This window comes from Melozone crissalis, unplaced genomic scaffold (assembly GCF_028551555.1).
Source record: "Melozone crissalis strain CALT ecotype California unplaced genomic scaffold, PUWL_Pcris_2 ptg000036l_1, whole genome shotgun sequence".
Taxonomy (NCBI): Eukaryota; Metazoa; Chordata; class Aves; order Passeriformes; family Passerellidae; genus Melozone; species Melozone crissalis.
In genome coordinates, this window is record NW_026535814.1 from 20,766,904 (window position 1) to 20,794,421 (window position 27,518).

The following is a 27,518-nucleotide window of genomic DNA, read 5'->3' on the forward strand; positions in this document are numbered from 1 at the left end:
TGGGGCTCTGCTGTACAGAAGAGGAGCAGCTCCTCCAAATCCCATCGAGGGGAGACTGAAAAAGGAATGTGTGCGTAGGGAGGGAGGTGAATTTGTGCCCATTTCCATGTAAATATACAGATCTCTCATGTGTATGTGTAAGGGAAAGCGTATTTTCATTGGGATGTGGGAGAAAGAGGCCATTTGAGCTTTTAATAAGAGGAGAAAGGGTCAGTGACTTCTGAAATGCCTGGTATATACCTTCACAAAATCAGAGTTGTTGGGTTTGGAAGGGACCCTTAGGGATCATCCAGTCCAAACCCCAGAGCAGGCCACGCAGGAATGCATCCAGGTGGGTTTGGAATGTCTCCAGAAAGAGAGAATCCATGCCCTCCCTGGGCAGCTGCTCCAGGGTTTTGCCACCCCCAACCTAAAAAAGATCTTCCTCACCCTGAGGTGAAACTGCTTGTGCTTTAGTTCATGGCCATTTGAGGATATTTAGTTGTTATTTTGAGAAAATTGCTGGTTTTCTGAAGAACCATCAGCTTTTGGCCTGGGTCTTAAACTTTCACATTAATTTAGCCTGGAGGAGACTCAGCAGTGGCTTTTCACTCTCTGCAATGCCCTGGAAGGAGGTGTTTGCCTCCCCCTGCCAGGTAACCAGTGACAGGACAAGAGGACACCGCCTGAAGCTGCACCACGGGAGGTTTAGGTTGGACATCAGGCAGAATTCCCCCATGGAAAGGCTGGTCAGTCATTGGAAGGAGATGCCCAGGGAGGTGTTGGAGTCCCCATCCCTGGAGTAGTCCAAGGAAGGCCTGGACATGGCACTCAGTGCTCTGGGCTGGTGACAGTGTGGGGATCGGGCACAGGTTGGACTCCATGGGCTTGGGGGGCTTTTCCAACCCAAGTGATTCTGTGATTCTGTAAATCTTCAGTCCATGTCTTCTGAACCACATAACCAGAACTTTGCATCCTTACTTTTTTAGCTTTGCCTCAAAAATTGAAAGGAGTGAATCCATCAGGATTTGGGGCTGGGATGGGCTGATTTTAAATCCAGGCATGATACTTATGTAATCGCAATATCCCATTTCCACCTCTGGTTTGGATGCATAACAAATTTGGCAGGTTCTGAGAAGGTGCCTGAAATGTGAAGTAATCTTGAAGAATGATGAGGCAAGACTCCTCTGAGTGTCCATTAGGTAGAAGCAAAGGAGGAAACTCCAGTTTTATCAAGCGGACACGCGAAAGGTTTTCCACCTTTTTAATGGTGAAGGTGCCTTGAACACCCTTGAGGCCTTGGATGGGAGTCAGTGCCTGCATTTCAACAGCTGGGTCCTATTGCAAATGTCTGTGCAGATTCTATCAGCTGGGCATGTGACTTTTTTGTCTTTGTGATCAGCCCACATTGCTGCCTTGAGCTTCTTTAAACAGCATTCACTTCCACGCTGCTGTGTCTGCTCAGCTGTTGCGGTGTTAATGGCCTTACTTGGATTATGAATTGGGCTCATTAGACTTATTTTCTTCTTTAATATAATGAGTGCGTGAGCACTAAACTAAGAGGCATAAAACTTTGATAAGTGAGAAAATTGGATAATTGCAGAGCATCAGTGCTGTGCTCGCAGGAGCCTTCTTAAAAAAAAAAATAAAGGAAGAGGGAGAAAGACAGAAGGAATGCAGGTGGAACAGAGAAATAAAAGTATCTAGAATGAGCCCTCAGCATCATCATGTGCTCTTCTTGCATATCAGAATGGGTCAGCTTGGCTGGGATACAGAGCCCTCAGGTAACAACCCAAAGTATTTATGCTGAAGGTGGTGAGACACTGAGGCAGGTTGCCTGGAGAGGTGGTGGGTCCTCATCTCTGGAAATATTCAAAATCAGACTGGATGAGGCTTGGAGGAACCTGGTCTAGTGGTTTTTGGACTAAATGACTTTTAAAGGCCCCTTCCAATTTAAACCATTTTGTGATTCTGTGATTTTAACCCAGTTTTTACCTCTCTTAGTGGTAAGGACACACAAGCTGTAACTGCAGAGGGCTGCTCCAGGTCAGCCCCTCCTGTAAGCTTATGTTGAATAACTAAGCATGGGTGAACTCACATATGTACTCAACTCAGCATGGGGGTTAGAGAAGATGGCTTTTCTGGTCCCTTCTAACAAAAACTATCCTATGAGAATGATCTTGTACCTCCAGAATTCCTACAGATCCTAAAGCAAATGGATAAACAAAGAATCAGCCCAAACGTCTTTCCTGACAGAAGCAAAAATACAGAGAAAACAATAATCCCAAAGGCAAAGAGAAAACAAAGAAACTGAAAGGGGTGAACCTACAAGAATATGTGTTTTCAGAATCTACCTATGAATGACCCTGCCAAAAATCTCAGGCAAAAATGTGCTTCAGCTTATTGCAGCACAACGCCAAGAAACCAGTCCCGTGAAGCTGCGCTGTTCAAGGCAGTCCTGGATCATTGCTTATCTATTCTAATAGGCAAAAAATACAACGCCTAAATTATAATTATGTACTGTACGCAGCAGTGTTAGCAAAATAACATGATATTTGGTACATTTCCCATCATCTTCTTAGGAGGTATAGCGTGCTGCAGGTTTGTAACAATCTTCTGTTTCCTCACCTCATTAATCTCCCGAAGTGGAGAGAGAGCAATACAAGCAGAGGGAGCCCAGAAATGTATGTACATTACCGAATTAACCAGGCATGTAATTAGTGCTCAGGTGCTTAGTCAAGGAAGAAACATGCAGGATTATTTAGATTTGGATTTAACACCCCAAAGTTTGAATAGTGGAGGTGGGTTGTGTGAGTTTTTCAATCAGCCTCTCCAGCTGTGCTGGAGAAATAGGGATTTGTGCCCTTGTTTCTGCCTCTGGCATTGTGCTGTTTCCCAGTCTTCCTTTTATTTATGGGAATATATGAAAGTGAAGCATGCAGCATGTCACAATCCACCCTAGGAATGGGGTCACACCTGTCCACATAAGGACATGGACAGTGCTGCTCACCCCAATAACAGGGTCTGGCATGACACTGTAATACTTGAATCCTCTGCTGACAACAAGAAATACAGTGTGGATGAGGCTGGGGTTTATTTTCGCATTTTCTAGAGGGCTTCTGCTTTACCAGGGTAAATCATCTCGGCTGTGGTACTTTCTGATTGACACCTCCTGAGAATATCCTGCTTTAAGTGCATTTAGCGTCCATGGGGACCTAAAGGCAAATGAGTCCTGCTTGTCCCACAGGGCAAACACATAATTTCCGAGGCATGCCCTGGGATGCTGGGTGTGTGATCCAGCTTGACACTGAGCTTACCCTGCTGTGAACTGTATTTTGGGCTCAGCAACATCCTCTGTTTCTACCTCATGTCGGGTGGACATTTGCAATCTCAGCCTGAATCACATTGAGTAGAGCTGGCCACTGTGTGCACCCCAACCCACAGAAAGCACCAAAAGCAGGGAATCATAGAACAGTTTGGTTTGCAAGGGTTAGGGTTAGGGTTAGGGTTAGGTTAGGGTTCGGGTTAGGGTTATCGTTAGGGTAAGGTTAGGGTTAGGGTTAGGGTTAGGGTTAGGGTTAGGGTTAGGGTTAGGGTTAGGGTTAGGTTAGGGTTAGGGTTAGGGTTAGGTTAGGGTTAGGGTTAGGGTTAGGGTTAGGGTTAGGGTTAGGTTAGGGTTAGGTTAGGGTTAGGGTTAGGGTTAGGGTTAGGGTTACGATTAGTGTTAGGTTAGGGTTCAGGTTAGGGTTAGGGTTAGGGTTAGGTCAATGTTAGGGTTAATATTACGGTTGTGGTTACTGTTAGGCTTACGTTTAATCTTAGGGTTATGCATGGTACATGCCTTGGACACTTCCAAGGCCACAGCTTCTCTGGGACACCTGTTCCAGTGTCTCACTTCCCTCTTTGTGAAAGTCTCTTCCTTGTTTCTCACCTAAATCAACCCTCCTTCAGTTTAAAACCATCATACTTGTTCTGTTGTAACAAGCAGTGCTGAAATGTTTGCTCCCTTCTTTCTTGTAAACATCATTTAAGTACTAAAACATCACAATAAGGTGTCCCTGGAGCTTCTCTGGTGCAGCTGAGCAGCCCCAGCTGTGCCAGGCTGGCTCCAGAGCAGAGGGGCTCCAGCCCTGGCAGCAGCTCCGTGGCCTCCTCTGCACTGGCTGCAGCAGCTCCAGCTCCTTGTGCTGCTGGAGCCAGGGCTGGGGCAGCTCTGCAGGTGGGCTCTCACCAGAATCCCCTCCCTTGATGTCCTCCCCGCACCTGAGTGGCCAGCTGTGCCCCATAACTCATCTCCAAGCCTTTCCTAGCCCAGCTTTCACTACTCCCAAGCCACCTCCTTAATCCATCGTCAGGATACCCGTGTTTTGACGCCATCCCATTGCAGGCACGGGGCTCTGTGTGCGTTTTCATGCTGGCCTGGATAAAGCACAGTGAGAAGCTGAATTGCAAATGGTAGCCTTGAGTTACATTTATGTAAACACCACGGACAAGCAGAGATAAGGGAACGAGGCACATTCCTGCACATCAGCTCATAGCTGGGGTTATTTGCTGCTCGTTGCTGGTGAATGAGAGCGAGGGCTCCCTGGAACAGCAGCACGATGATAAAATTGTGATGAAAATACTTTCTGTATTGCTTTTCATTGAAATATTGCCCCTTGGCGGGAAGCAGATTGGTAACATCAGCCAGCAGGAGTAGAAAGTGGGTCTTAACATCCTGTAAGCTCATCATGGCAAGCTCAGGCCGTGATGTGTTTGGAGAACAGCCCTCGTGTGCTTAATTTTGAAAGTTCAGAGAGAGGTTTGGCTGGAGTAGTAAAGGAAACATACATCTGAGAAATGCAGAATTTGTAGGAACAGGCTTTTGTTGTGCAAAGGACATCCAAGATTGTCAAGAAAACAAGGTAAAAATCCATTAAAAAAGAGTAGCTTAAATAGTACTCCCACAAAATCTATTGTGTTTTCCTAGAAGTGTGCACAGAAAACTTCTGGGAGTTGTTCTAATTCCATGTGTAGGAATTCAGTTACATATCTGGGAAAAAATTGTGTTAATGACAAATCTCAAAGCAAACTTGAATTTATGAAGACCTTTTCCAGTGCAGGACTTGTTATGCCTTCAACATGCATCAAACGATCCGTGCACACACAGGTACAGAACACACGTTCCCCAAAATGACCTGATAAAAATACTTTAAAGCATCTAGATTAAATAAGGCCTAAATAAATGATGATTATATCTGAATTTGGCTAAATTTCCACTATTGATAACCTCATACTGATAACTTCCTCATATTGATAACCATATAGACAAAGAAGTAAAAAATCACAGAATATCTACTTTCCTTCACCAGCCTCTCATCAGAAGTGTTTCTGCTACAGCCAGGTTCAATTTAAATGCAGTTTTATTTTTATTCTTATTTTTATTTCTTATGTAGAGACGAGGCAGTGGGGGACTCATAGGGCGTAATTCCAGGGCAAAACCCTTGCCTCATGCTTATGCTCTCAAATGTTTCCTCCTCTGCTGGTAAAACAAGCAGGATTAGCACACGCTAAGACCAGTGGAGATAATAATTACACTGGCTATGAGCGAACTCCAGAACCACGGAATAAATCCCCAAACAATTATTAAAATGGCTCAATGCATTACACAAATTGGAAAAGACTGGGACATTTTTGGGAGGGGCGAAGGGAGGCAAGACACATTATTTAAGTGTTCTTGTAAGCCTTCTAAGATATTAATGTTGCAAAGCTTCTTATGAATATTTAAGAACATAAAATGGAGATACACTTCAGCCCAGCATTACCACAGAAGCCTGTAATACAGTTGAGTCCACTTAAGAAGGCAATATCTGACATCCATGACAGATTTAAACATGATAAGGCAAAGGTCATGTTTATAGCTGAAAAGTCCATGCAAACTAGTTAAATATTACTGCAGTTAGCTCTGTTATAGTTATTTTTATGTATTGATATATAGGTTTATAGAATTTCCTTGAAGATCCAACTTTGCCTCCAGGTGCCTGTACTTTTGGAAACACTTAACTTTGGAAACACTTATTATTAAATTATTTGATGTTTTATGGAGAAGGAACAAGTACCTTGTGTTAAAAAGGAAAAGAGATTTATTTCTTCCTCTATTAGGAGCTGCCTGAGATATATTCCCTTATGTTGGTACCACTAGGACTGGTTTCAGCAGAAGTTTTCATAGGAAAATGTTTTATTTGAGTAAAGGAATGAGTGCCAATTTTTTTCTTCAGAGACACTATAACATTCATAAAACCTAAGACAAAATTTTTTACCTCACATTACATTTATTCCTCAGTTCTGAAAGAAAATATTTTCCTAGAATCATAGGCTCATAGAATAAAATTAAAGAAATTATTTTAATTTATCAAGTTTAGATTTTGATTAATTTTCTTCTCTTTCAGTGGGTGCCTACCCTTAGAGAAATACAACATTTTTCTAACTAACTGCGATATTCAAAATGACTAAATCTCTCTGTCTATTTAAAACAGCAACCAGGATATTCCTGTTTTACAGACTGATGGAAATACTTGTGGTTATGGAAATTTTTAACATTCCCTCCAGCAAAAGTGATTCCAACTGTCCAAGGAAAATTGGATGACTTTGTATTTTTTTTTTCTTTTTTCTTTTTCTTCTTTTTTTTTTTAAATGAGAAATAAACTTAAAAACTAAAGGATCAAAACCAGGAGTGGCCTCTGAAAAAGAGAAGAAATACGAACAAAGCTGTTGTATTTTACAGGAAACGTGACTGTAAGAGAGCTTTATAAACAGCAGATGGCTCCCATATAGAAGAGGCTGAGCAGTCTGAGCAAACAATAATCAACATGAAAAACCAAAGCTGAGTTTGACACACGGGGAAATTTAAGACACTGAAATTAAAAGATATATTGGAACATACTGTAAAGAAAGATAGAAATGCCTCTGGTTTGGTTGTCTGGGTCCTGGTAGCTCCTGGGGTTGGCGTGAATATTTACGTGGTGAAGATGTTTGTGGTGGAAGGCTGTACCTGGTTTACATACAGCCTGTCACCCAAGGCGACGGCAGGGGTATCACATGCGCAGCTATCATACCAAGCTGGTTCCAGGATGCTCTGTTTTTTCACATATTTACTGCAAGATTTCCAGCGCATGTATTTTTACGGTATTTATTAAAACTACACATAGACAAAGAAGTAAAAAATTAATTAAGGAAGGCAGGAAGAGTAGAGAGGAGGGAGGGCAGAGGGGAGAGGGGAGTGGGGACAGAGAGGTTGGTTTCTCCCTTTTCCAGGCTCACCTCCTACAGGGAGGTGTAATGAACCAGCTCCACAGAAGTGTCCCAATTGGGCTCCTATTTTCCCAGGGTTTGCTGAGGACTGTGCGTGATCCTTTACTTCACACTTAGATGCACTGGTCTATTAGAGCAGCCTCTGTGCTGTGGGATGAAGGATTTATTTTACCAACATGGCAATAAAAGTAGTGTTTTGCAACCAGTAAAGCACTAAGAAAGCGCTTGCTCCTTCGGTCTGGCGAGTGGTTGTGTTCCCTGAGGATGCGACCTGCTCCTCAGGTGACCATGGCAGAGTCCCTCCTGTGTCTTGGTCTTTCCCAGCTTTGTTATCAGCCCAAAGGCTGGAAATGATAGTGACTGAAACAGATGTATGAGAATTGTTCCCTCCTTTTAAGCTCTGATTCAGTTCAGTAGGAGCAGAGTTAATTTTGTAGGACGGAAATAAATGAGATGGAAGGTCACAGAGATAAATGTTTTCCACAGCCTCCTACCCTGCATTGCTCCATTTCACTGTGTGTCTAGGATGTTAGTTTCCTGTTTTTCCTCCTATTTTGACTTCTTAAGTTTGTGCCACTAGGGATCAATAGGAATCTGTATTTTGTAGCTGCTGTCTTGGAGAAATAATACAATTTGCCTCAAAACCTAGAGTGCATTCCAGCCCAGACTACAGAGATAGCACAACTGAAATAAAACCCTTATGTCCATTCTTTTCGTTTATTAAGGCATTCTGTAAGGTAGAAAAAGTCCCTATTCAACATTTCTCCTTTGAGATGCTAGAGATTATCAGGTGCTTTTACCCTCTGATTCCAGTGGTTTAAGTGTCTTGTGAATACCAGGGTAGAAATGCATGAATTTCTGTAGCTGAGCTGTAGCCAGTTACAGACATAATTCTTGGGGAGAAGATGGAATTAAACCAAAATAGAGTTACAGAATGGTTTGGGTTATAAGGGGCATTAAATACCATCAATATCCAACTTCCCTGTCATGGGCAGGAATGTATCATTGCCATATGTAAATATAGTTTCCAAGGACCAACATTTCTTCGCATTTCTACAGGAGAGGAGCCTCTTGGCTAAGTCCTTGTCTATAATGGGAGGCTGCTACATAAACACAGGTGAGGCGGGAGGTGCAAAACCTCTCTTGGCCAAGCCAAATGCCATATCCACTAAATAATCAGAGCCAAGCCTACTATTGGAGTTTAAATTCTTTGATGCACAGGGTTTCCTTCTGTTTTTTGGTGGTTTCATGGCTTTCATTAAGGGGCAAACAAGATCTAAAGAACAAGACTCAAGGAATACCTTTGGATAAACTATTTGCTTGTATGCCACCAAATGTTGCATCCCCACAGGTTACTGCTGCCAGAGACTAGCCTAGAGAAAAGGAATCAATCTCACTTTTGGTACCATCCTTGCTGTTCCTTGACCTCCTAATCAGGCACAGACAGCAATTATTTGTTGTGGTGACCAGACAACTCATTGGCTGGTCTGATGGTCCTTTAAAATGAGGTTAGTCAATCTTTCCCACTGTCACTGTGTACTGAAACCTGTTGACAGGGGAATTAGGGAACTGAAAATCTGTGTGTTTACAAAGGATTAGCATTAAAAACCTCCTCTGAGGATTGAAGCATCTTCTGCTTAGTGGAAAGGCTGAGCAGTGTGGGAGCTAGGAACCATCACTCTTCAATGAGAGAAGAAAACATCTCTGGAGTGCAACCTTACATCTATTTAATCATAAAGTCCTTTAGTATCCTTTGTTCACACAACACTGAGACACTGAAAGTCTAGGGCTTGGAGCTCAACTGTCTCATTCCAAGCTTTCCCAGTTGCAAATTAGTTGTGCTTTACTTTCCAAGTTGATTATCCTCACAATGTCGCCTTGGTGTCTGATCCAAGCCCTGCTGACATAAATGGGAACTTTTCCATGGACTTTAATAGTTTTTGGATGAGGCCTTAGCTATCTCTGTAGCTATTAAGAGAGGAACAAGTTGTGGAATGAAGTGCAGGTGTTTTTGCTTCTGGGAGGAAGACCTTGTACTGTATTTAATGTTCTTTAATTAATTGAGTCCCGAGGTAAAGAGTGGGCTTGTGTTCCCAGAAAATGCATTAGGGTAACGCAGCACCTTCCATTTGCAGCAATCCAGATACAATATTAAAGTTTTATGTTTATTGAACAAGCTCCAGGAATCCACGTGCAGGAGCTCTTCACCTTCAGTGGAATGCAGTTCCTCCTTTGGAGCAAAATGCAGGAATCACTTCATGAGGACAGGAAAGGAGTGAAGCAAAAGGTGTGGAACACCAGTGAAAGCATCAGGTTTCGGATGTGAGCTGTCAGCAAAGGACCAATGCCACAAACGTGGCCAGAATTTCCCCAGTGCCTTGACCTTGCTGTTGTGGGGGCTTTGTGCAGCTGCAGTGCCCTGTGGTCAGTCCAACACATCACACTTCCAACAGCAGAGCATCTTCAGGTTACACTGGAGAACTTAGGCCAGGTGCCCACATTTCTGAAGCTGAATAGTCAGGGCCAGCCTGGCAGCCTGGGATGTCTTCCCAGTCAATGGAAAGACACAGGTGCTTTCTGAAGAATGACTCAATTTGGTTGGGTAAATCTGCTCCTGGAATTTCCTCTCTCTCTTTGCTGACTGGCAGAGAGCCCAGCTGACTGGTCTGAGGTGTCATTCAGGTGTGAAAATGGGATTAATCCCACCTTCAGCTAATGAAAGCCTGCCTTGGATGCTGCCAGTTCTGCCAAAGTAGGCAGAACCGAGTACTCAGAGTATTCATTAAATACTCTTGAAACTTTGAGTGAGAGGAGAGGCTTGGCTTTGGAAATCTCTGGAAAAAGAGAAAATCCACAGGCTTAAAAAGGGGGAAACAAATTTCTGCATTGTCAAAAATCTTTTATGGACTCAGAATAAACAACAGCAGAGGATTATGACCTTGAGCGGCTCAAGGGGTCTGTGGGGAAAGGAGCGGTGTGTACTCCCAGAAGGAGATAAGAGCAGGAATAAGGAGGGTAGGGAAAACCTGGGAAAACCTGGGTGGGAAAAACAGGATGGGGGATGGCTGTGGGATGGCTGAGAAAGCAGCTGGAAAACAGCTGGAAAACAGTGCAGACCAAACTGTGCAGGAGGAACTGGGGAACTGGGGGAAGCAGATGGAGGGCAGCAGAGGGTTTGGGGCATTTAACCATGGGCATGGGCAAACAGGGATTACTGAGATAAACTGCAACAAGGAGAGCGTTTTTGAGGCTGTAAACCTTGGTTAGGAGGAATCCAGCCCTCCCCCCAGCATTTCTGCAGATGTTAATGGCTGCTTTGGTGGGGAAGAGCACCCCATAATTTGGGTTGTGCTAAGATATGTTAGAAGACCAGTTAATCAGATTAGAAATGTATTTCCTTGCACAGAACAATCCAGACACCCGTGCTCAGTGATATTTATTGCAAAGTCAGAAAGTCATTAGGTGGCAGAGTTCAGATTTCCAAGTGCATGTTTGGTATATACAAGTCAATATGTTTTTGTTTTTTTTCTTAATTTAACTTCTTGATTGACTTATTATGTACATTGGCACTTTTAAGAGCTTCAAATAAAACACAGTGAGAGTTCAGAACAAATGTAAATGGCCTAAAAGAAAAGGAAAAAAAATCCTATAATCTTTTTTAATGGCTATAAAACGTGGGAAGGATATATCATAAGCTCCCCGCATGGGGTCCTTGTCTGCGTTCAATCCAGTATTGTAATTTAGACATGACTTTTTATTTAATTTCTGACTGAGAAAGGGAAATTAGAAAACAACATTATCTCAGCTGCTCCGTTATAATGAACAATATTTCACAGTGCCAGTATAAGTTACCTTAAGAACTTATTTTATGAGACAAACATTGGCTGAATTCCACAAACAACTGGGTTTTCTGGTGTCTTTTGTCTGCTGAAGAGCCCAAACTTAAGTAAGGTTTTTAATTGTAAATAAAGCCATCATTACGTTGACGTGTGTGTTACACGGGTGTAACGTGTGGACCTCTGCAGGGATGGAAGTGGTGGTGGAAGGCTCTGGGTTAGAACCAGAGAATTAATTCCTGCTCAAGTGCAAAGCAGAGGATGCTTTGTGTTAAATACTGTTTTCTGATTTTTCCTTCTGGAGCTTGCACCCATGTTTATCTCCAGCGGTGCTTGATACGATAGGAAAGACAGAGACCCATGGAAACACCTTTTGAGTTTGGTTTTTTGAGAAGTGTAGACTGAAAAAAAAATTAAAATTCAGGATTCATGGTTGAGAAAGATGGAGAGAGGCACACAGATAGCAGAGCAAGGGGGAGACACAACTGCCTTGAACAGTCTCAGGTCAAGGCCAGAACAAACCTGCTCCTAACAAACTCTTCCAAATATCTCCAAGAACCAGCCCCAGGGTAGGAAGCTGCCTTGGACGAGCAACTTTTTTTGTTTTCAGACTGTAAACCAGCCTCCTCTGTTTTTTCACTGCTGTATAATGTAGACCACTGCTATAGAATACTGACTTTGGTTGTCTTTCCTATGGGGAAATCCCAGATCTGGATTATGCAGCTGAATGTTTATTTAGCTGTAAATAACACATTCTCCTGTTAATCTCTGTATCTGTTTTATCAATTTTTAAGTCATGGAGATTTATTCAGTTCGTAATTAACCCTTTTGCATGGCAAAAGGCAGGATTGTCTCTTTCCCCCCAGCCACTAAATACATAATGTTCTGATAAATATTTAAGCAGTAATGAGGAACGTAATGCACAGTAATCCATTAGTGCTGCATTCTGGGGGAGCAGCACGGTGCTAAAATGGATGCTGTAAGTGCTAAAATCCCCAGATTGAGCAGAAGGACTGCTGGCCACTGTGGGATTTGGCTTTGAACTATGCTACAGGTTGGAAAAACCCATTTGGATGTGCAGACACGCTTTCTTTGCCTGCCAAGAGAAGCTTCCTTAAAACAAAAACACATAAAAACCCCAAAAGAACCCAAACAATAATAACAAAACCAGCTATCTCTGTGAATGGTACAGCCATATATTTTCCAGTCAGAAGACCACCAAAAGCCAAGATTGTGAAATCAGAGCCTGGGCCAGTGGTGAGATACAGAAGGTGTTAGAGGTATGACCACAACTTGTGGCCATAACATGACCCCAACTGGTTCCACTAACATCTAAAACCAGGCTGGAGGGGAGTCTATGACAACTTTATCTCTTTGAGCAGCTTTTTCTTCTCTCTCCCCCTTTTTTTTTCTTTCCTTACTCATTAGGTCTCATTGTCAAATTACAATTATATCTATGGTAGTTGCTTTTCACAGCAGGGTCTTGATTCTTGATTCCCAAGGGCAGGGGAAGGTGAGGTTGGATTAGCAGGACCTTTGTGCTCCTGGCAGCCACTGCAGCTGAGATTTGTGCTCACTTCCAAGCAGAACCCCAGCAATATTCTGAGCAATGGCATTTGCTGAGCAATGGCAAGTGGCTCTGAAGAGATGTTCTGCTGGGGCACATGGCAGAGCAGGAGGGGGACTTGGTGTCTCAGCAGAAACTGTTGGGAGCTGGTAGAAACCAGCAATGTTTCCTTGAGGTCATGGAAAAGGAAGTTTTCAGGAGTATCTGTGAATTTGCACCTGGACCAATAAACATTTTTTTTAATTGTTATTCATTTTACACCTCAATAAAGCTTAATTATAAGTAAGCAGTAAGAAAAGCAGGAGACATGTTTCAATAATATTGCACTTCTCTGAATCATTCCTGTGGGGCTCCAGCAATTTTGTTACCATGAAGCAAAATAAAACAAATTAAGAAAACTATTCAAAATTCATTTAAAAACATCATCCAAGGAGCATCATAATAAAAGCACAATAAGAGAGACAAGCTCACTTGGCTAATTTCCTTCATGTGCTGTGCATGTTTATAGTGTGTCTCTTAGTATGTTTTAATTAGCATCACAATCATCAACTGGTAACTAACAGCATGTATGGTTCAGGTTGGGAGATGGAGGCCACCCCTTTGGAGCAGAGGAGGGGCTGAGGGTTTTGTATTTTCTCTGTGGGTCAGCAGAGCCTGCTGGCAAAGCAGAGCTGTAAAGCCCCAAGTCTTGGCCAGAGAGAATGTACCTGAGGAAAGGAACGAATTCCAGACACTGGAGCTTCCATCCCTTGTGACTTCCCATCCTTGGTCCCAGCTTTTACCCTTCTAAAACACTTTTTTTTTGTTTTTTTTGTTTTTTTTTTTTCTTGTGGGTGTAACATCCTATTTGAGAATTCAGTCTCCTCCTGGATGCATCATAAAGAATCTTCCCTGTCCTTGTTCTCACTACAGGAAGCAGCTTGCTCAGTTTGCCTCTGGTGTGCCCTCCCTTCACTGAAGCTCGGCTTGGAACATTTTATTCTGAGAATTATTGTGCCTCTTGCTGCTTTTGTTTTATTTTAATTTAATTTTATTTTAAGTGATGCTTCTACCTCCATCTGAGCCCCAGTTGGTGGCGTGAGAACCATGTCAGGGACCTGAGGTTGAACACAGTGACCTCTTCAAGGCCAGGTTGGACAGGTCTTGGAGCAACCTGGGATAGTGGAAGGTGTCCTGCCTATGGCAGGGGGTGGAATAAGATGAGGTTTAGGGTCCTTTTCAACCCAAACTTGTCTAGGATTCCATGATTCTATGACACGCACTCACCCAGAATTGAGGTGAACCTTTCTTAACACCTCCCAGAACAGAGCTGACCTGCATCTCCTGATTCTGGGGTGGATTATTTCAGGAATTCTTTCCAGTTGTGAGCTAGAAACTGCCTCCAAAAGGGATGAAAAAGATGCAGCCATGATGGACAGACACTGCTCAGTGACCTTGAAAGGTTTTAGGATGCCATTCTATGTTTGGGCCCTATTCTCATATCTGGAAAAGCATCACTTCCCCAGGCCACCTGCACAAAAGCACGCTCAAGTGTTTCTTCCTTGCCAGGAATCCCATTTAATAGGATTTTCCTCTCCTGACCTGTTCAGGTACTGTCTCTGGAGGAGTTGACATTGCTGTGCAACAGGGTCTTGCAGTAATCCCGTTGGTCTTGTGATGTGCACTCTGAAATGATGGTCTTTGCCTCTGGGAAAAGCAGGTTAGTAGAGAAGGAAAAGGTTTGGCCATATTTTCCTCTGAGAATAATTTTGTCTGAATGTTTGGCTCAGCCACTTTCTGTTATTACTGAGGTATCTTATCTAATTCACTTTTTTTTGCCTTAAAAAAAAGTCACTTCCCCTTAAGAGTATGTTCTGAACTGCTGCACTTTAGCAGTGTGATAGTTCATAACAGAATCGAGAGGAGCATGAATTATTGTCAGAGCTACATTAGTAATGTGTAATCTGCAGCATTGGTTAATTTGTTTTGATATTAAAGTTTTAATAGGAAATATAATTTGATTGCATTTTAAAAATAAAAACTGATTTTCTGTATTACAGAAAAATATTATGAATAATAAGCAAAAAAGGGGCTAATATAACTAGACATTTCTATTAACAAAATGAATATGTTTCATACACTCTCTGTGTACTAATTCAAGTCTTCAGATGCCAGTTTGAGCTGATTTAACATAAACTACAGCCTTGTTTCTTTGCTCTGCATTGTGCAACACTGCTAGCATTAACTTGGGGATGGGACCAAAGTTTTTCAGTATCAGCTCCTTGTATATCAGTTATTGGCACTCGATTATTAACAGCACTAACACCTTGTTAGTTGCACCCTCCATGCACCATCTGGGTTTGGTCTGTGTTTAGAGATGTTTTCCAGTTAGACTGAGAATAACTAAAGAACCCAACTGTGGCAACAATGAGCTCTCAACCTCTTAAATGAGTGTGGGTGGCTCCTGCTGGTGGCAGCGTGCAGATGGGTGCGTTATTGGGATTATGGCAGGGGAATGGCAGCTCAGCAAAGGAGCAACCCTAAATGTGACAAGTGCTCTGGCATGAAGTGAAAACTCTAAGAACAACCACACTGGGTCAAATGAATCATAGAATTGTTTAGTTTGGAAAAGCACTCTAAGATCAGTGACTCCAACCATTTGCCCCGCACTGCCAAGGCCAACGCTGTCCCTTGTCCCCAAGTGCCACATCCACACAGCTTTTACACTCCTACTTGAGGACTTCAACACTGCCCTGGAAAGGTGTGCCAGGGCTGGACAACCCTATCTATGAAGGAATTCTCCCTGATATCACAATTTAAACCTCCCCATGCCCAGCCTGAGGCCGCTCCCTCTGCTCCTGTCCCTGTTCCCTGGAGCACAGCCCGACCCCCCCGGCTGTCCCCTCCTGTCAGGAGCTGTGCAGAGCCACAAGGGCCCCCCTGAGCCTCCTTTGCTCCAGGCTCAGCCCCTGCCCAGCTCCCTCAGCCTCTCCTGGGGCTCCAGCCCCTTCCCAGCTCCGTTCCCTGCCCTGGACACGCTCCAGCCCCTCGGTGTCTCTCTTGTGCTGAGGGCCCAGAGCTGTCCCCAGCACTGGAGATCTGCCTTCCAACAAAAGGTTCAATTTATTCTTTTTTCAGCAATGCTCTCCCATGGGGCCTGGGGAAGAGGCTGAGGATGAAGTGAGTATCCTTTGACTGGTGCCTTCCACCCTCGAATCACTGCCCAAGCTTCATTGTTTCCCATATTTAGCAACTTCCAGCGTATTTCTCTACCATGCTAGAGCTGAGGCTCCAGAGGGCAAACTGTTGCTGTGGTGGTTTTTCACCTTTAATAAGCTGCTTTGCCCCCTCGTAGCTCTGTCCTTATGCTGTGTGACCTTGTTTACAGTGGTTAAAGACCTCAGGGCACTGTTATTAAAGAATGTGAGCTTAGAGTAATGGAAGGGTAAAAGCTGTCCCATAGCGAGCAGCTGGAGGTACGTGATCTATTCAGCTTATCAGAAAGATATAGAGGAGAACTGATGAGAGAGTGTATTTCCTTCCTGGATCCTTCAGTGGGTACCAGAGGACTCCTCAGTCAGGAGGGAAAAGACGTAGGAGGAGCCAAGCTCTGGAGTCTAAAGCTGTTAGATGTCAAATTGGAAACAAAACACGCATTTTTCTCAGTGAGGATAATTAACCATGGATAATAATCATCAGGGGGAAAAGAAGATTTCTGCCTTCCTGATGGCTTTAAAAAAAAAAAAGTTTTTCTTTCTTTCTTAAAAAAACCCTTTGAGTCAGGCATATTATTTGAAACCAGACACGTTTGAATGGCTGACATGTGAAGTCAGGATATTTTTTTATACTAGATATCCAAAAAACCTTTCAGATTTCAGAAAAGTCAGCATGATGAAGGAGCATTGCAGCATTGCATCCAGGATCTTTGCCTAGGTAATCATATTTCACCCACCTTGGTAGTTCTCCTGTTTCATTTGCATTTCAGCTGCACCCTGTCCTTGACTGGAGACAGATCCCAGTTCTGGATGGATCTCATTATTGAGCACAACTTTCCTGGTTCTGGCTGAAACAACGAGATGCATTGCTGTTTCCAGTTAACTGCTCACTGGGTTTCACTCCAGAGCTAGCACTGGGTGATGTTTGTGTGATTCATCATTTTAGGAAGGGAGGCAAGGTGATGGTTTGGGTGTAGGAAAGGGAGAAGATTATTAGTGGACCAGACAAAGAATGCATATGGCAGGAAAGTTCTGTACCTTCAGTATTTCTTATTATTGTTATTAATGGGGCCACTATTAATAACAGTGTAAGGCTTCTCATGTCATTAGCAGCAAACACTTGATACTACAAGGAAAGGAATAATTTAGTTAGAGCGACTTGAAGCCCTTGATTAACAAATTCAAAAGTTTTTCAGGTCAATATTTTTTCTCAGCTTCTGCTCTTTTCTTCTGCTCTGTTTCTTGACTGCAGGAATTTCCAACTGACATGGGCCTGTTCCTACATCTCTGCTAATATCTTTGAGTATCTACATAACTTTGAACACACGGTTGCCAGAGTGAGGAATAAAGAGATCCACCTTTGACAGGGATTTTATTTAGCCTGAGAAGTACCAAGTCCAATGGAAGAACTGGGGATAATTAACTCCTTATTCAGATGCCTTTGGTAAGAACTTCATTTTGTCCGAGATGAATTCTGGCCTTTAATTACTTATCTTGTGCTCCCACTCTTCTTTTTCACTACTGAAAAAAAGAAAAATGTTTTTGTCCCTCTCTAAAATGAATGTTGTCTTTGTTTTAGCTAACCATGGTGTATTGTCTTGTCTGAATATTACTTTTTTCTAATATTTTTTTCCTTTGTGCCTTGGCACAGATCATCTTCCAGTTCTCCCTTACGAGGAGAAAAGGATTTGGCACCCCTACTCATCCTGGATAAAGGAGCTCATAAGGACCACCAGCACTGGGGAATGGACATCTGGAGGAGGGGGATGGATATTTTATTAAGCAGCTTAATTCCTGTATTGATAGTTAGAATTTCTATACTTAACAGATATCCTTTAAATTTTGTGAAGTGTGAGACTAATCCTGTCAAAAAAGCAATAAATATGAGCACATAAATTTAACGGAGAAGAAAGAATTATATCTTTGTTTATCCTCGTGGTATGGAAATAAATGGATCCTGTGCAACAATCCTGCATAAAGCACGAAAGAAATCTCAAGCCTGTGAGATTTCGCCACAGGAGTCAACGAGAATGGGTTGGGCTTGGTGGCAATCTGATTGCTTTGTCTCTGATAAGGACATGGAGAAGGCAAGAATGGACAGGTTTGGGGTTGTGATGAGTTTTCCTTATCACAGGTGTCTGGGATGTGTTGAAAGAGGCAGTTGATGGGGAATATTACAGAGGTATGTGCATTTCTGAAAGGCATGAGGAGTAGGAACAGGAAATAGCTATTGACTATTTATCTTCTCAGAAGAACTTGTGCCTTCACCAGGAAGAGGCAGCAATGAATTAGGGGTGGTTTCTCACATCTCTCCACCAGCCTTGGGCAAGTGGAGAACAGCCTGAGCCTGGCACGTTGTTTCCAGCCCTTTGGACTGTCCTGATGCACAGTGATGGGCAATTATTATAACAAAATTAAAACTAACCAGCAGCACCCCACTACCTTCCTTTGCCAAGTGGGCCCATTTCATGCAATTCATCTATTATTGCACCTTTTTCTTTTGCCTTTTTTTTCTTATTAATATCTTCCTTTTCACCACCTGTGAATTAAAAATCACCTATTTCTTCTCTAACTGCCAGACTTTTAAGCTCTGTTTTATATGTCTGAAAACCATGTTGTGTTTCTCCTTTTATGTACACCAACCTGGCAATAAAGTTTGTGACACCAGAGCTCGCAGTGCCTTTATTTCCAGCTATATCAGCTCCGTGGCTGTAAAATCTCCATTACCTTTCCTTTCCAGTCCCTCAGCTCTGCTGAACCACCCACTCGCCCAAAGGAAAATGGAGAGCAGATTTTCCTTTTGAGTAGCCCTAGGCTGGGGAGAGCAGGAGGGGGAATACCTGGGTTTAGACTGGAGAAGAGAAGGTTCTGGGGAGAAATCCAGGGGCTCCAGGAGAGCTGCACAGCCCCTGGGGACAAGGCAGGCAGGGACAGCACCCAGGCAATGGCTCCCACTGCCAGAGGGCAGGCACAGATTTTGGCACATTGGGAATTAGGAATTGCTGGCTGGGAGGGTGGGCAGGCCCTGGCCCAGGGTGCCCAGAGCAGCTGTGGCTGCCCCTGGATCCCTGGCAGTGCCCCAGGCCAGGCTGGATGGGGCTGGGAGCAGCCTGGGACAGTGGGAGCTGTCCCTGCCCATGGCAGGGGGTGGAATAGATGAGCTTTAATGTCCTTTCTAACCCAATTCTATGATTCAGCTCCTGGTACTGCCACAGAACTGCTTTTACAGCAATGCCACTTTTTCAGAAGTGGCCAGAGACGCTGTCCTTTTCAAATTAGGTTTGTCTTCCTTAATTTGATTGACTTTTTCCCAGTGAGGACGCAGCACAGCCTTGTTTTCACTCACTGCTCCTGGACACCACTGGCATATTTTGTTTAAGGGCATTTCTTCCTGCCTTTCATTTCACAGCCTGTGCATATAATTTTCAGAGTCATTTTCAAGGGTTTTTTGGAGTATATCACACCTAAAGAGGAAGGTGAGATGAGGCAGGACCTTTGGGGCACTTTGCTCTACCTCAGCTTTCCCAACACCACTTGGATTTGTTTTGTCCTTCCAAGTGGTGTTCCACAGGCCAGGTGATAGTTTCCTTCATGATTTATGGTGAGGGTGAAATAAAGGGAAAAAGGTGCTGTAGCAGTGTTTGTTATCCAAATACAATAAAAATAACACAGCAAAATTATTCAGAAGAGATATGAAAAGGTAAAAAATACCTGGCAATTGCGGTGTTTTTGCAATCTGGTGAATTGCGGATGTGTTTGGCTGTGAGAAATTGAGTGAGGAGGAAAAAGTGATAAATCTGATGATACCTGGGGTGTCCTCAGAACACAGCCTGGCAGCAGAACTCATGGCAGCAATAGTTCAGAAGTACCTAAAGGTAATCTGCACTTGGCATCATGGCTTATTTGTCACATTTTATAATAGTGCCTGCTTGAGTTTGTCGCTGTCTGCTCATGCATTTTAACCACACCAAGGCGTTATGTGCAAGCCATGGGAATATTCCTGAAGGACAGAGGCCCAAATTCTTCCCTGTCACTCTGAGTTTTGTGAATCATCCATTAGCTTGCAGTCTGGGCTAAACTGATTTTCCTCCAACAAACTGTGCCAAGCCAACCTGAGGTCTCTGCACCTCTGGTCTGAGCTCCCTGGTGATGCTTCAGGAAGTCATTCTGATTTACCTGCGTGGACAGATTGAAAAGATTAATTTGCATCTACAGACTGAATTCAAACACATACTGGGGTAAAAGAACTGAGTTTGAAAGAACTCCACTTTTCATGAGCTAGACCAGACGCCAGGCCTGCTCAGGACCATGATGGGTTGGAAGCTGAATGCCTGAATTACTGAGTTTGATCTCATCCCTGTTGTGGGCTGTTCAGCAGTGCCATGCAGAGCTTGAAGGATTAAGTTGCAAATATGGGTTGTGTTCATGTACATTTGTACTGTGTCAGCTTCAAGCTGAGCTGCAAATTCAGTGGGAGGAAAATAATTCAGAGTGAGACTCCAGCTAGGCTGCTGGGTTTCTCCAGTCAAACTAAAGGGTTTCCCTCATTGCAGATAAAAACCTCTAGGTACCAACAATTTCCATGGGAAACCACATGAGAAATAAATAGGTGCAGGTAGGCTGAGCTGCAGTGAGAAAAAAGTCTTTGCAGAAACTCTGCACTGAAGATTAGAGACTGCCTTCTGCAGGAATCTCTAGCTCCTCCCAAAGAGGCTGCCTGACATCCCAGAAGGAAAAGCTGCTGCCTCCCGACTCAGGCAGGACAACCAGAGCATGAAAGGTGCTGCAGAAGGAAGATGTACCTCACCTCTCCTCAAAGCAGGTTAAAAATTGAGATCTGGAGCAGAAGCCTGTCACACAGGGCACACTGTGTGACTGCCAGCATCTCCCTTCACACTGTATCAGAGCCCTTGGGGGATTATTTCACATTTAGGTCCTCCTGAGGAAAAGACTGTGACAATGCTTCAGCACAAAAAATATTTTTATTTTTTTCCGAAACCACACAATTTTTGCAAGGGCAAGCATTTTTCAGCACTCAGCCCCCTGAAAGGTGAGAAAGAACATAGAGCAGTAAGTTCACCTAGATCATCTTGGTACAATTTAAGTTCAAGGCTTTTTTCCTTTAGTATTTCCCTCACAGGTCCTCTTTTCTGTGGCATCCCTTAGTAGAAATCACAGCATATTTACATCTCTCATGAGACGAAATCTCACAGTAGATGATCCCTCTCCTTTGTTCCTCCTGCAGGAATCACTCTGAAATTCCCTGGCCTGTGTTTTAATGGAGGTCAGAGCAGAGCAAAATATCCCCTCCTGGCCTTAAAATCTATGAATAATATTTTCCCTTGGAGACTCCAGTCAGGGTACAGTGGGAAGAGCCTCAGTCACACCTGGGTTATGGACTTGGGCTGGGCATAGTTTGGATAAAACCATCACATGCAGATGGATGGATTTGATGTGTGTCCCTCTGTCCATCTGCACCACCCATCCCAGCAGTACCATTGTGGTATCACAGCAGTAAAGCCACTCTGAGCTGGGATGGCATCTCACACGTTTGCTCTTGCTCACTGATTTAGTATTCAGAATTTAGAATTTATTGAGGATTCTTCCTTTGTCACATCATCTATCAGAGACAGACACCACCGAGATGGAAGGGGGAAAAAAAAATTAAAAACCTGTTTATTGCTCAACTTGCTCTAGGCACGTTTTAGTTTATTGTTCAGCTTGGTTCATTTCAGTGTTTCAATTTGAACGGTTCGCTTAGTTGCTGTGGCTAAAAAAAAATAAATTAAGAAAACCATAAGAAAACCTATTTAAAAAAAAAAAAAAGGAGAAGAAGAAGAAGAGGCAGCAGCAAAAGTTGGAGATTTGTAGGGCCCCTCAGCACCTCCCAATGTCAGAGGTGTCAGCGGATAATTTAAGGGCACAATCCCACGTCGCCAGAGGAGACGCGCTCCCAATTCCCTATTCCGCACGTGTCCGCCCTCGGAGCTGCTGCTGGCACCCCTGGGAGGAGAGTCCCGCATTGCAGGGGCCCTGCCCAGCCCCACGGGGCTCGCTGCTGCTCCGTGCCTGCCTCGCTGCTCTCACGGAGCCTTTGCCGGGATGCGCCGGATCCCGCGCGCGGCCTTCTCGCAGAGGGGAAATCCAGGAATCCCTGGATTTACACCAGCGTGAGTGCCCACAGGGAGTAAAAGGTGGCCACATCTCTTGTGGTGACCCAAGGGCAGATCTGATTCTGCCCCCGCAAATTCTGGGAATCATCATCATGGGCTACCTGTCCCCAAATGAATCAAATCTCACTTCAGCGGCTCTGCTGATCCTCCTGGCCTGGCCTCAGATGTCTCTGCCTCCACTGGGGTCAGGGCTTTCCAAAGAAAACAGGACCCAGCTTCTCCACGCAGCTGCTTTTAGCATTTGAGGAAACCTTCTCCAGCAGCAAGTGCAGTAATCTCAATGGGAGATAAGTCAATTACAGCAAATTGAGCTATTTAATTTCTGGCTGCAAATGGCTTTCAGTTACACAAGTAGACACATTAATCTAATAACTAATGATCATATATTTTACTAATCATACAACGCTGCGTGAGGTATTATATCTAATTATATTTAAGATTAAGACATCTTTATATGTGTATTTTTGCTGGTTGCCAGGCTGGTGCAGATGGATGAAAACAGGAAAAGAAAGCAGGAATATTTCCAGCCCCCACCCTGTAAGAAACAGGACATTCCTTTAAAAAAAGGAAAGATACAATTCAGAGAGGATTGGCTGAGGTTGCCTTCAGGATAGAATAGAAGAGAACAGGGAAGAAAAACTGCAATAAAATGTTCTATGATATTTTCTTTTTTCTTTGGAAGCAAGGGTTGAATCCAGAGATTTGATGTTAGTGGCTTAGGAGCAAAAAACCAGAATTGTTCAGATGGGAAAAGCCCTCTCAGAACATCAATTCCAAACACTCTCCAGCACTGCCAAGGCCACCACTGCCCCACTGTCCCCAGAGGCTGCATCCACATGGTTTTTAAATCCCTCCAGGAATTGGGACACCATCAACACCCTGGACATTTTCCCAGACTGGGTAACAATTTTGCTGAAGGTATTTTCCCTTATGTCCAACTTGAACCTTCCCTGGAGCTACTTGAGGCCATTTCCTCTTGTCCTGTCCCTCCTTACCAGGGAAAAGAGACCGACCCTAAATTAAATTAAATCAAACAGCTCACATTGTTCTCACCCTCCTAATCTGGCCCTGGAGCCTCCAGGCCTATAGTGTTGATGAGAGACAGCCACGAGATATTCTCCCAAAGCTGTACTGACAGAAAACCCGACTGCCTCCAGCTCCTGGGCTTTTCAAAGAGCTCATAGGGAGACACTCCTGAGGCAGATCAACCACAAGAACCCAGAAATGCAACCCAGAAATGCAACCTGCAGTGCCCAAGATACTCTCAAGGACCTTAGAAACACAGAATAACAGGACTGTTAGGGTTGGAAAACATCCCTACAATCGTTCTGCTGCCCACAGCGCTGGCTGGGGTGCTGGAACTGCTCCCCAGTTCCTCATTCACCTGGGGTGGATTTCCTGTGTCTGGTGCTTCCAGAATGGAGCAAAAGCACATGGCCACAGGGAAGTCCTGTATGATCCTCTTTCCCCCAAGGAATGTCTTCCTCCACGATGTTATAGCTCTTTTCTGTGTGATCCAAAGAGCAAAGGCTGACACCAGCAAAGTGCCCTACGCTTATACTGCGTTATTTCCTTTTCCAGGCTTGAGGGAGCCCCCAAGAATCCAAGGGATGTTATTAAAATTACTGCTTGAAATGGGGTCCTCAGTACAAACTCTTACAGCTTTTCCTGAAGAACACTATTCTGTGCTAATATCACTCCCTGAGCTTGCCTAGACTGTTGGTCAATATGACGATGCAGTTATGCAATCACTGATTATTCTCTTTGGTAAATATTTTTATTTATGCGGGTATTTTTTGCATCAGTCTAGTGGCAATCCATCATATGTGAAGGCCTCATGGCAGCTGCTGTTGAAATCAATATGTGTTAGGATGCCAGAAAACTGAGCTCATTTTTCTTCTCTTTGACATCGTAACTAAAGATCATAAAAAGAGATAATGATAATGATGCAAGGCAATGATTAGAGATACTCTGCTAAAGGAAAGGATGGAATCAAGCAAGCAAGGAAAGAAAGGCTGGTAAAATAACAGAAAAGGACCTTTCTCTTTCCCAAGGGAATAGCTGAGTTACATGCAAGGGAGGCATGTGTGGAAATCTCAATTAATAACCCTACACCCTTGCCCTATCCCTCTCATGCAGATCCCTTGCATTACAGCATCTCTGCAGCCAGCATTACCAAAGTCAGGGCCTGGGTCTTCAAGCCCCATTCTGGGCAAACAGCTCTCCAAATTCAGAGAGTCCAATGGAGCACCAATTTATCAGGAGGAAAAATCCCCTCCCTGCTTACCAGCAGTTGTTCTGGAGTGAGATCAGCTTCCAGGTCTTACAAAGCTGAGGCACAGCCCAGGTTCTGTGAGGCAGGGCTGGGTCTTGGTGCCATAATCAGCTGTGACTTACCCTGCAGTGTGTTTGCACGGGAAAACAGCACTCTTCACACAAGCAGAGCCACCATACTGCACAGGGGCCAACCAACCTCTGATAAAAGATATATAATATATACAATGTGTGACATGATGAACATAACTTAGTATAGTGCAGGTTGCGTTTGTAATCCCCCCAAAATATCCCAAGGGCATACAAGCCATGACAGGGATGCATCTCTATATATTTCAATCAAGGAATCCTGGAATTGTTTGGGTTGGAAGGCACCTTTAAAGACCATCTAGTTCCACCCCCAGGGACACCTTCAATTGGGCAGGATGCTCCAAGCTCCATCCAGCCTGGCCTTGGACACTTCCAGGGATGGGGCAGCCACAGCTGCTCTGGGCACCCTGTGCCAGAGCCTCACCACCCTCACAGCCAGGAATTTATTCCCAATATCCCATCCAACTCTGTCCCCTGGCAGTGGGAAGCCATTCCCCTTTGTTTTGTTCAGCACATAACCTTGTAAAACACACACATGCCCTCACATATGTTCTGTATGTTCTACTTCTAAGGAGCAAATTAGCATAAACACATGAGAATGTTTACATACACCATCTCTCATACATAAGAATCATCTCTCATTCATAAGGACATTTTTTCATACATAATCTTGTTTTATTTTGTCTGAATATAGAGCGTATATTTGCACATGTATGAAACCTTATTTTATTTTGCCTGAATGTAGAGAGCATGAGTATATTTGCGCATCTCTGAAGTACACCACGAGCCTTCAGCACAAGGTAAAATCTGAATCAAGCCAAAAAATACGTGCATTTCTTACACAGCAGGTATGGAAATGAGACACATGCACAACCCAGCCACTGAAATCCCAACATCGAGTGCAAGGTAAATCCCTAAAGCTCGAGATCCTTTATGGCACCGACGCAGCAGCCCCAAGCCCCCAGATCCACGGCCAGAAAATGAAGCTCAGTGTCAGCACTGCACGCTCCTCCTGCTCTGATTGCCTCCCTGCAAGCAGAGCCCCATCCTGGGAGGCAGGAGCCGTGTTCAGATGTCAGAGGGAGACTGATCCCCCCTGTGCCGGCGCCTTGGGCAGGTGCTCTTTGTCGTTCAGTTCCACTAATCACACCGCAGCTCTGACATCCCTCCCAATATTTAACTTTCCTGGGACCTCTGGTAGTTTATTAACATTTTCAGGCTACAGGTATGCTGGTGTTTTCTGCCTTCAATTACGAGGCCACTTTTAGCTGCGGGAAAATTCCCTGCCCCAGGCGAAGCGTTGGCTGCAGTGATAGGAATAATCATTTGTGGGTGATATTTCAGCAGTGCGCAGGGGGAAGTGGAGGACGATCTGTGACAAACAAAATGGATAGTATCAAAAATCAATTCCACTCCTGCTATAGGAATGAGCAATGGGAAGGAAAAAAGAGGCAATTCAACAGCTTTTACAGGGGGGCAGGACTCGAAGGGAAGAAAGGGTTCTGCTTAGAAGAAATACTCACTTTGCTGTGGAACAATGAAATGGGCTGCTTGAAAAATTTTAAGTTTTGACATGGGTTCAGATGTGTCTATGAATACTTCCATTGGGTTTGGTGCTGGGAAACTCAGTCAATGTCAGATCTCAGGCCCAAGCCTGCTTGCTTGACCTCGGCCAAATTCTACCCCAAGATATGAGATCCTTGTTTTTGTCTGTGCACATGTGTGATGTGTGCATGTGTGAAGTTTGCACACCTGTAAATGTGTACATACGTACACCTGTGAATTTTTTACACTTAGAGCTATGGTACCTAGGTAGAAGAGGATCTGTGATCTATTTAAATTCTTCTAGGTCTTCAAGAAAGTCTTCACTTAAAGACATGGTCAAAGGAGCACAGCATGACCTCACACCTATCAAAAGTGAACGGGGATTTTTCGTTGAGATATCTGATTTGGCTTAAAAAGCAGTTGACTTATGTAGACATGGATGAGTCTGGGTTTTCAGGGTTAAAACTCTCACTAAGTTATTTGTGAAACCTTGAGGGCTGACCCTGAAAAAATAACTTTGTGATGGGCCAAGATGTTGATTATGGGTTTGGACCACTCAGGACAGGAGAGACACTGAGGGGCTGGAGCGTGTCCAGGGCAGGGAACGGAGCTGGGAAGGGGCTGGAGCCCCAGGAGAGGCTGAGGGAGCTGGGCAGGGGCTGAGCCTGGAGCAAAGGAGGCTCAGGGGGGCCCTTGTGGCTCTGCACAGCTCCTGACAGGAGGGGACAGCCGGGGGGGTCGGGCTGCGCTCCAGGGAACAGGGACAGGAGCAGAGGGAACGGCCTCGAGTTGCTCCAGAACAGGTTTAAATTTAAAATTTAATTTTTTTAATTGAGAAAATTTATTTACTTAAAGGGTGGTCCAGCCCTGGCGCAGCTTTCCAGGGCAGTGGTAGAGTCCCCATCCCTGTAGGGATTTCAAAGCCATGTGGACGTGGCCTCTGGGAACAGAGGATAGCAGTGACCTTGGTAGTGCTGGGGGAATGGTTGGATTCGATGATTTTAAAGCACTCTTCCAGCCTAAATGAGTCTGTGATTCATTATTCCTGCAGAGTCTATCTGAAGGCACAGGAATGTGTAAGAAAACACACATCATTTTCACTACTGGCAAATCAGAAAATTTGCCCTGTGAATTATGGCCCTGGCGCCTCCCAAAATGCCCACAATGACCAGAACCATCTTGCTTTGTTCAGGAGCTCCTTTCAGATATTCACAGCTCTGATAATTAGAAATCTTCTTGTAATTTCCAGCCTAAATTTATTCATGGCTAGTTTAGATCCATTTGCACTTCAATAGCCCACTCCCAGAGGAAGGAGGAGGTTGCAGGGCTGTATATGGAGGTGATAGGTTTGACCCAGAGAGGAACCTGGTTCCTGCAGCCTCTGTCAAAGTCCCTGATGACTGGATTGAGCAATGGTCATTTGAAGTCTACCAGTGGCGCTGAAATATTAAAGTTATCAAGCCTTCAGGTGGGGAATTCAGAGATGCTCATTGCTTCTTATTACAAATTAAATATTTGGTGGTGCCAAAATGGTATTTAATTTGAGCTAAGAAATTGTTCCTTTCTTTTT